Source organism: Dipodomys ordii, unplaced genomic scaffold (genome assembly GCF_000151885.1).
Source record: "Dipodomys ordii isolate 6190 unplaced genomic scaffold, Dord_2.0 Scaffold43, whole genome shotgun sequence".
Lineage (NCBI taxonomy): Eukaryota > Metazoa > Chordata > Mammalia > Rodentia > Heteromyidae > Dipodomys > Dipodomys ordii.
In genome coordinates, this window is record NW_012267259.1 from 5,164,824 (window position 1) to 5,179,782 (window position 14,959).

Consider the following 14,959-nt stretch of genomic DNA (forward strand, 5'->3'; position numbering starts at 1 on the left):
CCCCCCGCAATCAACAGGACTTTGGCAGCCAAAAACAGCTGAAGTGGGGTCCTGAGGCAAAGAATAAGCAGACAGAGGGTAGTAAATATCAAACAGCAGTGAAGCTTAAGCTTCTAAAAACGGAAGAAAAAAAACAAACAGTAACCTTACTTAAATGGATCCTGGGCTCGGCAAGGTTGAGGTTGTACTGCAGCAGCTGTGGTCTGGTTATGTGGAGTTTGGGGGGTGTTTGTAGGCTTTTGTTTTTCCTTTTAATTCTCTGGCCAGAGCACACATGAACCCCACCAGGAGAGGCTTGGGAAAAGCCAGAGCTGAGCCAGTAGCAAAAGCAGCAGCAGCCATTTTCTGAGGGTTTAAGACAAGCAAAAAACTGACAGCCTCTCCCCACCGAGACACAGGTGCTTCAGCCAGGGGTCCAGGACAGAGGCCTCACCACGGCCAGTGGGGCGAGCGACTCGCTCCCAAGCTCGACTCGACAAAGCATAGGAATTCAGATCTTTTCTTTCAAAGTGGATGGTTCATTTTGGTCAACCTCAAGAAATCCTGTTCAGAACAAAAAACTCTTCGCTGTTGTTGTTGTTAAGCCAATTTTTTTCTGTCAAGTTCCTAATTTGACCAAGGATCTTAGCCCCAGCTGATTGTACTTCAATTAAGATCCCATGACCAGTTACATCCTGTTTCTTTGTATTTTAATGAAGCAACAGCTTGTCCAACTAACCAATCACACGTGTGAGTGTGACGCTAAATTCTCACCAATGGGAACAAGGGGCAGGCAGTACTGCATTCGAGATAAAACCTAGACAGACTTCCTGCGCACACTTCTTTTCTTGTTCATAGTACACTCTTTTGCAGAACTAAACAGAGTTCCTTAGGGACCCGCGTCCTTATTCTTCTGGGATATCTCAATATTCTGAGATATTTCCAACAAAGCATTGCTGAATATTCCTCTAATGCACCCCAGGCCCAAGGTGCAGGGCACCCTGGGTGGATCTGAATGGTAATCACTGCCAAGTTGAGTTCTGACCCACCTCCCCCAGGTGCTTGCCCAATCAGGTAGAGTGGGCAAGTCCAGAGGGCATTCTAGTCAGTGGCAGAAGACCACGTGCATATCCCTGGGGCTGGTTGGAAATAAAACCACAGCGATGATTTCTCCCTTACACAGACAGCAGCTTCAGAGGCTTTGTAGCCTTCCGTTTATCCCAAGGCATGGGCACATGCTGAGGGGAGTCTCCAGAGAGACATGGAGCTCCCCTTCCCCTTGGAGGTACCGCAATACATCCAGCACATCCAGGCCAGTACGGAGCAGAAGTGCAGAGAGAACTTAAGTTCAACTCGAAGATGGAACTTAGTGGGTAACAAACTATAACCTGAACCAAGACAGAATATTGACAGTTTGGGGACTCTGGTTCTTTTTTCTTTTTTTGTTTTGTTTTTGTTATGTTTTATTTGTTATATGTGTGAATGTTTTGTTTTTGAATTTGTTGTTGTTTTCATCTATTTATTTGTTTGTGGGGCTTGAACTAAGAGCCTGGACACTATCTCTTGAGCTCTTTCACTCTACCATTTGGAGCCAAAGCACCACTGCTGGTTTTCTGGTGGTTTATTGGAAATAAGAGTCTTATAGACTTTCCTACCCAGGCTGGCATTGAACTGGAGTCCTCAGATCTTAGCCACCTGTGTAGCTAGGATTACAGAAGTAAGCCACCAGCACCTGGCTTTGTTTTGTTTTTTGAGTTTGATTGCTTGATTCTTCTTTTTCCCCTCCACTTTTCTGTCCTTTTTTTTTCTTTTTCTTTTCCCCATTCCTCTTTTTGGTAACCTACTATAGCTCACCATTCCCATAGCCCAGAGATATGCTCTTGTCTCCTTATATCTAACTTCTGTCATCACCACGCCACCTCAGAATCTAACTTTATACTTAACCAGAGCACATCCCACTTCCGGCCTTATGATCTTCCTACTTCACATTTCTTCCCTAATCCTAAGGCACCAAATTTCTTAGTAATAACCCTATATTACTATATAAGAACCCAGCCACCAGTACCAAGATAGGATGTAGATTAAGTTATCAGTGGCATCCTACTATATGTAAAGATTTCACTATATTTTGAATCTGTGACACTATCAGAGCTGAGATACCTTCCCACAGCAATACTGGGATGACTCGTCAAACCACCCAACACCTAGTCTACCGAGAATACAAAGAATAGCCATCTGGAAGATTCAGGCATTTAAAAACCCATAGCAAATACTGTTTTCAAAGAGTGAAGCCCAACACAGAAATATAAGAAACATGATAAAGCAAGGAAATAACAACACCCTCAGAAAATAATCATACACAAAGGAATAGAATGATAGAGAAGAGCAGCTCATACATTGAGCTCAAAGGACAGTTGATAAAAAATGTTAAATGAAATGAAAAAGGACCCTACAAGCAATTGTATAAACACAAACAGGATACTAAGAGAAATAAAGGGATTCAATAAGAACACAGATTTAAAAAAAAAAGAAAAACTAAATGAAATGCAAGTGAATACAAGTAAAAGACTAAGTAAGGTCAAAGAAAATACAGCTACATGGCTAAAGAGATCAAAGAAGGCACAGATAAATAAATTAATGAAGTAAGGAAGTCAGAGCAACACATGAAACAGGACTTCAATAAAGAGATAGGAACCCTAAAGAAGAAGAAGAAAAAAAGATCAAACTGAAGGCTGAGAGATTAAAAATAAAGAAGAAAGCTTCACCAGCAGAATAGATGATATGGAAGACAGAGTTTCAATGCTTGAGGATAGAATAAATATAATAGAAGAAGTAAATATCCAGAAAAATATCCAAGAATTATCAAGATGCATTATAGCCATAAAGTGACATGTTGAATTGAAATCCCTTTGTATAACTACTTAAAGATAATTTTAAAGTCAGGCTGAGAGTGTGTCTTAGTGGTAGAGTGATTGCCTAGCATGCATGGAGCCCTGGGTTCAATTAATCAGTACCACATGAACAGAAAAAGCCAGAAGTGGCACTGTGGCTCAAGAGCACTAGCTGTGAGCAAAAGAAGCTCAGGGACAACACCCAGGTCTTCAGTTCAAGCCCCAGGATTGGCAAAAAACAAACAAACAAACATGCCAAGTTAGAGACTAGTGATTTGTGGGGGAGGGGTGCCCAATATCTGTGTCTCTTTCACTCAATGATTCAAATATTTACTTTTCACTGTAGTTTTTAGGCCAAAAACTCTGGTAAACTTAGGCATTGTGGTATATGCCTGTAATCCCACCACTCAGAAAGCTGAAGCAGGAGTTCCAGGACAGTCTGAGTTACACAATGTGTTCAAGACTAGCCTAGGTTACACAGGGAGACGTTATCTCAAAAATGAAACCTGTTGAATTGTTTTGGGAAGTGGGGGAAGAAGGGAAGGGAGAGCGATAGACGAGATGAGATTAATTGGAATATATTGTAAGTAAATGTAACAAATATAACAATGTAAAAAAGATAAAAATAGGGTTGCTTGGTCATGATGATCTGATTATAGAAATGAGACAAAGAGCTTGGATAGGAATAAGACTGCATAGAAAATCAACCCCAAATAATTACAATCACTGGCTAGAATCTAACTTTCAGCCCAGCGGTGTCAAATGAACTGGAGTCAGTGAAAGTAGTTAGGAGGAATATGAGTGCAAATTCAAAGTCTAGAGAGAGAAGAGAGGAGTTTTAGGGGGGACCTATGGGTATTCACTGTGCCCCAGCCCCCACCAGGTCCTCATCTGCTCTATCTTATGCTCCAGGAAGCTGTTCCTATGGATGTCACATTACCCTCTAGCTTCCTGGAGTGGACAGTCTCTGGATGTTTAACCAGAGCTGGTTAAACAGTGTCCGTTCCTTTGTAAATAGAACCTTAATTGGGTCCTTTGACGGGGTAACTTTCAGCTAATCCTATTGAGAGGACATCCGCTCCTGCCAGCCCCTGGCTAAAAGGTTAGATGTGCACTGTTGAAGGGTGCTTCTATTTTTCCATGATTGTATCTAGCACAACCCTCAGCATATATTAAAGCGAATGAATACAACACTCTATAAAGCAAAATATGGAGTGGTTACATTGCTTTTATGTGCACTTGAATTTGGAGCTTCATTATGTACAGAATATGAGGTGATTCTTTTGTTTGATCCATTTATTAATAAAGAAACCTTTCCAGATATGTTGAGGTTACTGAGTTTTTATAGCAAGTCAGAGTATAGGAAAGACCTTTAATAAATGAGTGGAGAAGTGGAGAACAATGGATAAAACATCCATACAGAATGAATTTTTGCTACATGAATTATTCTCATGTGTTATGTTAAGTAAAATAAGCTAAACACATAAGACTACATACACTGCATGATTGCATTCACATGATGTTCCAGAAGAAAGTATAGGAACAGATTACAAGTCAGTAGTTGACAAAGAGATCAAGGTAAGGAATGGGTTGATGGCAAAGGACAGTTGGTAACCGATAGAACAAGTCTGCAGAGTTATGGTGAGATGTATGTGACTATTCATTTGCCAACGCTTAGAACTGCACATCCAAGAGGCTGAATCTCACTATATAATTAAAGCAATAAAAATATAATTTTTTAAAACTGAAATGTTACCTTGGAGCACGTAAGAACCTGTTAGAACTCTATCCAGTCACATCCATTCACCTCAAAAGGTTGACTTTTCCACAATCAAAATAATCAGACATCTCCAAATGCCCCTTACAATTATTTTTTAATATTTTTATTAACTTACAGTAGTTGTACAAAAGGGAGTTTCCTTGTGGCACTTCCATAAAGGCCTACCATGTATCCCAATCAAATTCACCTCCTTCCTCCCTCTCCCCCAGCCCATGCCCCCTTCTTCCATCCCATTTATTCTCATCCACCCTCTCCGGCCCTCTCCCGCCCCCTCTCACCCACTCAACAGAGCCTTTGGTACATTCTTGTCACTCATTTCTTTCAATGTGCCATAAACTGATCCAAGAGATTTCATCATGGTATTTCAGATGTGTGACCAATTATATTTCCATCAGAATCAATAGTTTTCTCTGTCTCCTCCCCAAAAAAAATCATTCTTTCTTTAGAACAACAGCGTTTTGTCAATATGGACGTTGGTGCAAGGTTTCCCATGAATTGCCAGATTTTTAGCAACCTTTACCCACTTGATGTGAGTAGCAAATCCATACTGCTTCAACTGTGTTAGCCAAAATGTTACCAAACCAATTTGACCCCAGGGAGGGGCAAATTTTCCCTAGATTAATCATTGCTTCTGTAGAACGATATTTAGCATTACTTTATGAGGTTCTATATGCAAAGTTACAGGAGATTTGGAGAGTTTTCTGGGATAATGGGGACAGATAGAAAGTGTTCACTTTTCTGCTGACTTGGGAGTGTCTAGACTCCCCAGGTATAAGGCTCCCCATAAGGTATAAGGACATGATGCGTGCCAGTGCTTGCTTTCTGTCCCACTGCCCCAGTGAGCCATTTTATTTTGTGAATCAAAAGATTAAAGCCACAAAAATTCGAATACAGTATAGGGAAAGTATGGGTTAAAAATGAGGAAGAAGCCGGGCGCTGGTGGCTCACGCCTGTAATCCTAGCTACTCAGGAGGCTGAGATCTGAGGATTGCGGTTCAAAGCCAGCCCGGGCAGGAGAGACCGTGAGACTCCTATCTCCAATAAACCACCAGAAAACCAGAAGTGGTGCTGTAGCTCAAGTGGTAGAGCACTTGCCTTGAGCTGAAGAGCTGAGGGACAGCGCCCAGGCCCAGAGTTCAAGCCCCACGACCGACAAAAAAAAAAATGAGGAAGAAGTATTCAGAGAGAGGAAAGACCTACGGCTTTGTAATTGCTGTAATAATTGAATATTGTTACTGAGGTTTAATAGAGATCATTGCTTTCTCCTACCAGGAGATAAATGTTTGCAAGATCACTCAGTCTATGTCCTTTTTGTTTATTCTTAAACCATTTGTTCACTTCAGATTAAGAAAAAATAAAGCAATTATGTCTTTAATTATCTCATATAATTTGTGAAGAGCGAGAGGCTCTCTAGCTTGTTTTATGCAATGATGGCAGAGAAATATTCCCATATGGTAAGAGTGGAGTTGAAAAGGAATGCTTTAGTGGAATCACATTAAATGCTAACTTCTATTTATAATTATTCTAGAATATATAACTATTCATTTGATCATTAGTAGATTTTTTTTCCCAAAGACCTAATAATAATGAACTGAGCATTTAACATTTTACTGCGACAGTATTTATCACAAAGTGTATATTTAAGAGTTTGGCCTTTGGGCTGGAGATGCAGCTCAGCAGCAGGGTACTTGCTTAGCATGTACATGGCTATAAGTTCAAACCTTAGCATCAAAAAGAAAAAATCAATTTGACTTTTTGGAAGAATGGCCTTTACCCTTGGTTTGTAGCAGGTATTCTAATTTCTATCTAAAGGGTGGCGCAAATGTTAAAGCACTAATCTTGAGCAAAAACAAATCTCAGGGACAGCACCTAGGTCTTGAGTTTAAGCCCCAGGACCAGCACCAAGAGGAAAAGAATGAAGAAGAAGGAAGAAGAGAAACAGGAGGAGGAAAAGAAGGGGAAAAGGATGGGAGGAACGGGAGGAGATTGAATCTGTGATTGACACTTCAGCCACCACATCACTCCCCATGATTAATTTACGCCATTAAGATGATTACAAACACCTTTCTCTGTGAGTGGCTTAGGACATACCTATCACCCAGTTGTAGCCAATGAGGAACAGGAACGGGGGAGTGTGGGAAGCAAGTGAAATGTGTACACTAAGGGCCGCAATGTCATTTGAGGAACTTCAAGACCTGCTACAGAATGGTTAAAGACCCACTTTGAACCTGATCCCAAACATCAACAAATCTAAAGGGATGTGAGAAACTGCTGCTGGTGACATACAAACTGGGAGCTCTGGTGGAGGAGGCTGCTCACCTCATATCTACCTGGAAACAAGGGAAGACCACCCAGTCTCACCAGAGGTGCAGAAGCTATAGGCTAACCCATTGTGGATGGAAACCCCCCAAACAGTGACCCCAAATAAATGTCTCCTGCTCATAAGGTATTTTCTATCTCAGTGACAGAACCCTAATCCAGTGACATCTCACTGCATGAATGTGAAGTTACAGGAAAGCTGAGTTTGCTTTTAGCTCCCTGAGTACTAATGTGTTCCTTCCAGAATTAAGTCTTTTCAGTGTTAGGTGACTAATTCATCCCTTTCGCACAGCAGCTTCTGATAAACCAAGATCTGCTCTGTACCAAAAAGTCACAGCGATTTTAATGAACAGTCACCAGAGTTGCAAGGTTGTGGTTTCCTTATTTGTGACCATTATACTAAGTGACTCTGTGTTGGTAAAAGGGGAGGATTTTTTTTTAAAGAACATACGCATTTCTATCGTAAACAGCATATATGACCACGTTGCTGTATGTGTGGTTCTCTTCAAGTTTCCTGATGTTTCTATTTTCGTATAACAAGCTGTGTCCTTGTATCTAAGGCCTTCGAATAAATCATGCTATGTCAAGCAAGGAACTGTGTTTGTGGGGGGAGAGGGGGTGCTGAATCAAACCCAGAACCATCTCCAGCTCTCCCAATAAGGCACTTGGACAGATTCCTATCAGCGCCCCAATATACAAACACAACTCACAACTTCGGTTCTCTCTCAACCCAAGGATTATCAACCCACTTAGCAGAAATCAAGATTGCTCTTCTAAAAGCACATTTCAATCTTTCCCAATTATTATGGTTTGTTTTTTGTTTGGTTTGATTTGGTTTGGTCTGCTTCCTTTAATGTTGTTATTTGTTTCAGGGAGGGGTGAAGTTGCTATCATTTATAAATTAATTCATCAAGTCCAAAAGGGTGACTGCTATTTGAATGTTCCAGGCTAAACCATCACATGCCCTCATGGATTGTGAAATTACTAGACCAGCCACTGGTGGCTCATTCTTTATTCCCTATTGAAAATTTGACAAAGGCCACCACCCCAGGAGAAGAGCACAGTATCAGAAAAATCTGCCTGCAGTGATCAAATATGCTGGGCCTCAACTCCACAGGCATAAAGACCTAGGTAAGAAATCTTATGTGGATGGAAGTAGGAGTATCAGAATTCTCTTCGTAACTCCTTGTTTCAAAAACAAAATCATGGCCAGATGTCAGTAACTCTTACCTTTAATCCTAGCTACTCAGTAGGCTGAGGCCTGAGAAGCGCAGTTCAGGACCAGCCTAGCAGACAGCTTGGAGAGACTCTTTACTTCCAAACAACAGCAGAACGCTGGAAGTACAGGAATGAACTCAAATAATAGCACCAAGCATGAAAAAGCTGAAGGAGAGCTAGCAGCCCTGAGTTCGTGCCCAAAGGCTAGCAGAAACAAACAAACTGGCATGTGGCCAGTCTTATGGGTCTATTTATAAATTAGAGACATGCAGTTTTCTTATGTACCCAATAACATAATTCAAAATTAATGTGATGAGATAAAAACAATTTGGTCAAATACTCTCAAATCTCAAACAGGAATGGTTCCCATCATTCTTTAATTAAGGAAGTTATGCTTGCTCTACCTTTTTTTTGGTGGTAGGGGGTGGGGGGGAGTAGAGAGGTGTGTATTCCTGAAGCTTGAACTCAGGGCCTGGATACTGTCTGTGAGTTTTTATGTTCAAGCTTTTTTGAGCCATAGCTCCACTTCTGGCTTCTTGGTGGTTAAATAGAGAAGAGTCTCACAGACTTCTTCCCTGGCTGGCTTCAAACTGCAATCCTCGGATCTCAGCCTCCTGAGTAGCTAGGATTACAGGCGTGAGCCAATGGCAACAGCTCTTTTTCTTTTGTAACTGCAAGATTAATGCATGCATATTTAATGCTGGAAAAAAAAAAAAAAGACAGACACCCAAAGTCCTCCTCATTCCCAGCTGGCAGTTGTCTCTCAATTTGGAAGATTTAACTCCACTGTGTCTGATTGTTTCTTTTTGCGGGTAACTCATTCTAATTGGTGAAATAGACATTGGGTCCTTTCTAGATTCTTCACTGTGGCTGCTTGCACAATTTCGCTTATGTGGCCACACTTATCTTAGGCAAGTTCACTGGAAAAGCTTTGACGATTTACTTCCCCCACCCCCTCCAAAAAAAAAAAACAAGTTTCCTGTAAAGACCACACTGCCCTCTGTAAGCCACCCCGTATATGAGCAACCAAATAGCTCCCTGTCACAGAGAGGTACCTAGCCCAGTGGTGAATGGTTGGAGTTAGAGGTTACTTGGTGTCATGTAAACACAGGACCTCCAACAGCTTACAGTAGGTTGAGGCAGTCAGCTCATATATCTGAGTTTTAGATTCCTTAACTCTTGAATAAAATATGTCTATTGGAGAGTTAAAAATCCAAAGATGACAGCCATGGTGGTGAAAGTATTCTGTGAACTATAAAAATGCTATATAAATAGCAGGAGAGGAAATTATATATATATATATATATATATGTATGTATGTATGTATGTATACTCGTGTCATACAAGACTACATAATTAGTATAAAAATGCATGTACCAAGGGAGAGAAAGTCACTGTGCAACTGGCAAGGTTAAAAGTCTTCCTTGAGCCTTTGGAGACATGAAGAGTGGTTGGTTGCCCATGTCCTAAGTGGTAGTCCCACAGATAATCCTGGCAAAATCCTGATGTAACTGTTTTCTGGGGGAGGGGAGGCAGTGGTCTGCAGTTTGAATAAGGCCCCCCAAAAGTTTGTTCTGGCCCTGTCAAGGCAACTGCACCTGGAGCTCCAAATTCACTAAATATAGGAGCTTTTTTTTTCTCTCAGCAACATGAACATCAGTATCTGCCTATGTCACATACCGAGTGACAGGCCCTTGCAGGAAACAGTTCCTGCCGCTGTGAGGCCGTGGAAGTATATTTTACATAGGGGTCACAAGAGTGCCGTAAGTGGAAGGCAGCAGGAAGTGAAGAATCAGGGCAGTTCTGCCTATGGGCTAGAGGTGGGCACCATGGGAGCGCACGGGAGCCCCTCCCCTTATTCTCCAGAGAAGAATGGGTGTCTTTCCTGTCTCTAGCCCAGCAGAATGACTGAATAGTGGTCTCAGTAGCAATGAAAGTGGTCCATGGATCCCCTCTAAGAGCCCTTGGGGCCCTGTACCCCAGCTGAAGCCCCTGGTGTGCAGGAAACACAGGTTAGAGATGTCTCTTGTGGATTAAGTCACTGAAGATGACTTACACACACATTTTTAAAGCTCCAAAATTTATTGCTGTACATTTTCTCATAGCATTTACTATGGAAATATTAATAGTGCAAATATTTATTTTGGGTTTTATAGCATTTGAGAGATCACAAAGCTTTTGATATCTTTTGCAGTCATTTATGATCTATATTATTCAGTTTATATTACTTTGAAAATTTAAACAAGTAATCTTGTATTCAAAATGATTCCATGACGCTCGCTAGGTATCCTCTTTGGGGGGAGGGGAGAAGCCTGGATGCCACAGGGGCACTTTCTTGATAATACATCTTCCAACAGTTGTGTAATTGCGTGACTCTCTGTTCAATTACAAAGTCATTTGACAAATACATATATTATGTGCCGGCACTGTGTGAGGCCCTGGAGATGTTAGGATGACAACACACAATCTTAGCTTTCACGGTGCTTCCAGTATCAGAGGAGACACAGACATGCCCAAGTTTACAATACAGATACAATAAAGTGCTTCCACAGAGGTATTTACAAAGTGCAGTGGGAGCCCGGGTGACAGGGAAAGAGCAGCTGTTTGGAGAAGTCAGGGATATCACAGAGGAGGTAGCCACCGAGCTGAGACTCCATCGGCGATGCAGAGCTCGCCTTGGAGACAGGCAAGCAGAGGGAGCGACAGGCGCGAAGACACAGAGGCCCCAGGGCAACTTGAAAGGAGCAAGCAAGTTTTCTTGAGGCCAGATTGCAATGGGGATAAAATAGTAGGAGGATGAGGCTCCGCAAGTCAGGCAGCTCTAAAGCCAGGACGAGCCTTACGGCCCTTCTTCCATTTATTCTGCAAACACTAAATGCTTTGTTCCAGACCCTAAGCTAAGCACTGGGGCTTAAAATAGAACAAAATAGACACAGCCTTGCCCTCGTGGAGCGCACATTCTAGAAGAGAAAAAGGCAGAAAGTCAACAAAAAAATAATATACAGACTCAGGAAACTGTTACAAAGAAAACATACAGGGTGCTGAAAATAACGTGGTCTGGGGTGGGGGTAACAATAAGCAACTCTCGGAAGCAACCTAAAACAGACACACAGGGATGACAACTCCAGCGGTCCCCATTTGCACCCCCTCTATGCCGGGCACTGTGTAAACACTTGGCAAACAGCATCTCTCGGAATCCTCACAACTCTATGAGGTAGGTTTTATCATTCATATTTCACTGAGGAACAGGCTCACGGAGAATTCAGTAACCTGACAAGTCACACACAAGTGGCCAGAACCAGGATTCAGACACCGGTTCTTCTCATTTCAAAGTGCTTAACCTTGAAATTTACAACTTCACACAAAGATAAACGAGAGATTTTGATCAGGGAAGACATAGGCTCACACTTCCCTGTTTTGAGGATCACTCTGGTAAAGATACGAGAGGAGCGGAGAGTGAAGGGGAGTGGACAGGGGAAGCCACTCAAAGACCAGAGGGAGGAAAAGTTAAGCTGAAGTCAGTGGCTGGGGCTGGGGGAGGATGCACAGGGGAAGACAGTAGGGCTAGTACAGTAGTTCCAACAAGACTGACAGGGAAAAACGACTCTAGAATCACTCCTGGACTTCCGCCTTGCACAATGAAGCAATTGAGAAATACAAGCTGGGCAAAGTGATTTGCTGACTTTCATTTTAGACACAGCCTAGGGGTATACTACTGGGAGGATCCTGGGCCTATGGCAAGGTCCCCAGTAAGACACCACTCAATGGCTTTCATAGTCTGTTCTCTCCCTGTGCAAAGTATACAAGAAAAGAAAAATCTAGTGTGTACGTTGTGATTTTAGTTTTTTTAAAAAAAATCTGTTTATAAAAGTACATCTACCCTAGTTGAAATTATACTCTAAAATATATGATCACCAAGATAAAAACACCCCAAGGTTATTATAAATGAAGAATCTAGGGCTTGGGGAGGAGGGAAAAAAGTCCTTTGGATATCTATCCTAATTAGTCATACTAGCTCTTTAAAAGAGGTCAACATTCACTCCACAAGCCCAGCCCATTTGGGGCTTTCAAACATGCCAAAGAAGGGCACTGCGCTTCCTGTCCCCTTCAACAGCTTCCTGTCCCCTTCAACAGTCCTCCCAAAGACGGCAGGACTGCCTGCCCAACCACCAACAGGGCTACTCCTCAGAAATACATGGCCTATCACCTGAATATAAAACTGAGAATTCCAAGATATGTTACCAGTTTGATAACAAGGGTCTAGAAACACAGCAGCCCCAACTTAGCCAGTCATATTCCTTTGACCACCCCCCTCCTCTTTCCCTTCTTTAGGATTAAAGAGAGCTGGAGGTACTGGTAATTAAATGTACACATGACATGGACACATAACTGGTCACATTCTTGACCACATCATTTTAACTCTAATTGTTTTTGATTTTGTTCTTTTTGCAGTGCCAAAAATTGAGCCCAAGGCCTCACACATGCTAGGCAACTGCTCTACTGGGTCTAACTTTAAATGAAATCAAGATCTGAAGTACAAAAATTTTTCCCCTAGAGTGACAATATTTTTGCTCCATTTCTTACAATTGCTTGCACTTGCCTATAACCATCCCTCCTGTCTTATTGACAGATTGTGTTCATTTTAACACTCACTGAATAATGTAATGCCACCTTTAGTATTTAGGTATCACAAAATGGTAATAAAGTTAGGCTTGTGAGAGCTTTAACAGAAAGCAATGTTAGTGTTTTGAAGATTGGATATGGATTAGTAAAGTACTCAATCTGATTCGTAAAGCAACTCTGTCACCACGGTGAGGGGTCTGTCCTGCATCTGTTAACTTAGTAACAAGCTAGTGGTTATGAAAAAGTGCAAAACATTCTAACAAAATTACAAACATGGACTTCAAGTGACACCTAAAGGGTATCTGTGCACATACTTCATGCCACAGGGGAGAAAGGGTCTTGCTTTTACAAAATTATCAAAGTAGTTGTTAGAGGAAAGAAAAAAAAACTGCACATGCCTGGTGACAATGTAACACTCCTGGTGAAAGCACAGTTCCCACGCTGTCCAGAGACACACTGCAAAGCCGTGAGCTCTTCTCCACCACCTCTGACTCAAATCGAAGGCCCAGGGTCAAAAGGTTCAATGTGTATCAGGGCTACTCACTGTGTGTGCTTTTTAACAGAAAGAATCCAATCAATCTGTGAATATAATCATTTATTTGTCTTTACAGTGATGATGGAAGAATGTACAGGTGTCCTCTTTCAATAAAGTATAAAAATCTGTTTATATACAGTGAAGTCATCATAATCTTTAATTGGGGAATTTATTTGGTACTCCTGATCTGTTTATAGTAAAACTGGGGCGGGGGGACAAATCTTTCATTTAAGTGCTACATTTCCAGTAGATTGCACCTGGCATCAAAAGCTCTGCTTCCTCTTAAGGGTCCTGCTTGATATTACAAAAGACTAATTTTAAGTCCTAGGACTCAAAATAAACATCATTTTTTGAATAATAGATATATACATCAAAAATACATCTAAAAAGGCATTGGTTAGTGCTATTAAAAAGCTCTATGTGCTCGGGTACATTTTTTTCTTACAGGCAAACCCAGTGGAAACATTTTTATTCAATTTCTAGGAATTTTCTCTTGGGGAAAGTCAGTCGAAAGTAACCTGTAAGGAAAAAACAAACAAACTTAAAGTGAGAAGTCAGCAAAGTATGAAAAAGTGATCAGAAGCTACATCTCATTTAGATATATATATTTTTTAAATCTTGATTAAGCAGTTATAATACTTTGTATGTAAAATTTCAATAAATTCATACATCAAAAAAGTCTCAATATATTCCTTCATTGTTCCAAGTATTTTGAAAATCTTTAATCCCCATTTAATTTTCAAAGAACCCATATTACACTTTGTATATTTAGGTAAATATTTCCTGTCTACAATTAACTAAATCAGTATAACAAAAGACTCAGAGAGCATACAAAAAAAAGCATAATTACCAAACATATTTGGAGAAAATTTCTCCTTAAATCAATAATCTATTTATACATCAATCTGTATTGATTTTTTAAAGCATTTGAAGATGATGGGTATGCACTGAGTCTTAGTGTTGATCCTGATTGAAATGGCTCTGTGCAATTTATCTGTGATATATCCCATTCGCAGCTAAATATTTTAACAACTTTGTTTCCTTAGTTACCTACTTCTTGGCAAGCATTCCTAAAATGATCCGAAGGCATGTTCCCATGACTGTAAAATTTAAGCAACGCAGTATTAACTTGTTATTAAACTAGCTAAACAAACAAATGCAGGTCCACTTTGTTAATAAGTGACATTGTGAGAAAGAACCATGACAAAATGAGACTGACAGACCTGAAGAGAATTTTAAGTTAGAAGACTCAGGGTCCCTCTCTTATGAGCCTCAGAAGTTGGCCATGTCCCACCCTTTGGCAAGTTAAAAGTCTACCTATTCTACACATTATGACTATAAATTAAGTCATGTGGCCAGGCTCCATTTTCTTAAGCATTTAAGGTGCAGATGAGGCTAAACGAGTTGAGTAAATGAACTCTAATAACTAAGAAGTACTTCTTAGCATTTCAAAACCTACAAGTTTAATTATATCATGCTCTAATCATGCCACTCTCAAGTTTAGGATATGAGACACAACATAAGCCCAAATAACAGCCACTTTGTGAGTGTGAGAGTGTGTGAGTGTGTGTGTGTGTGTGTGTGTGTGTGTGTGTGTGTGTGTGTGTGTGTGTG

General features: G+C 40.9%; 1 protein-coding gene across 1 annotated transcript in view; it reads right to left on the reverse strand.

The window, feature by feature from the left end:
• Window positions 1-13,388: 13,388 nt before the first annotated feature.
• The window catches only part of Mbd2 (methyl-CpG binding domain protein 2), a 62,455-nt gene continuing 60,884 nt past the window's right edge, over window positions 13,389-14,959 (reverse strand). The window contains exon 8 of the mRNA XM_013018887.1: window positions 13,389-13,863. The gene's annotated coding sequence lies outside the window, so the exon portion shown is untranslated. The remainder of the gene's footprint in view (window positions 13,864-14,959) is intronic.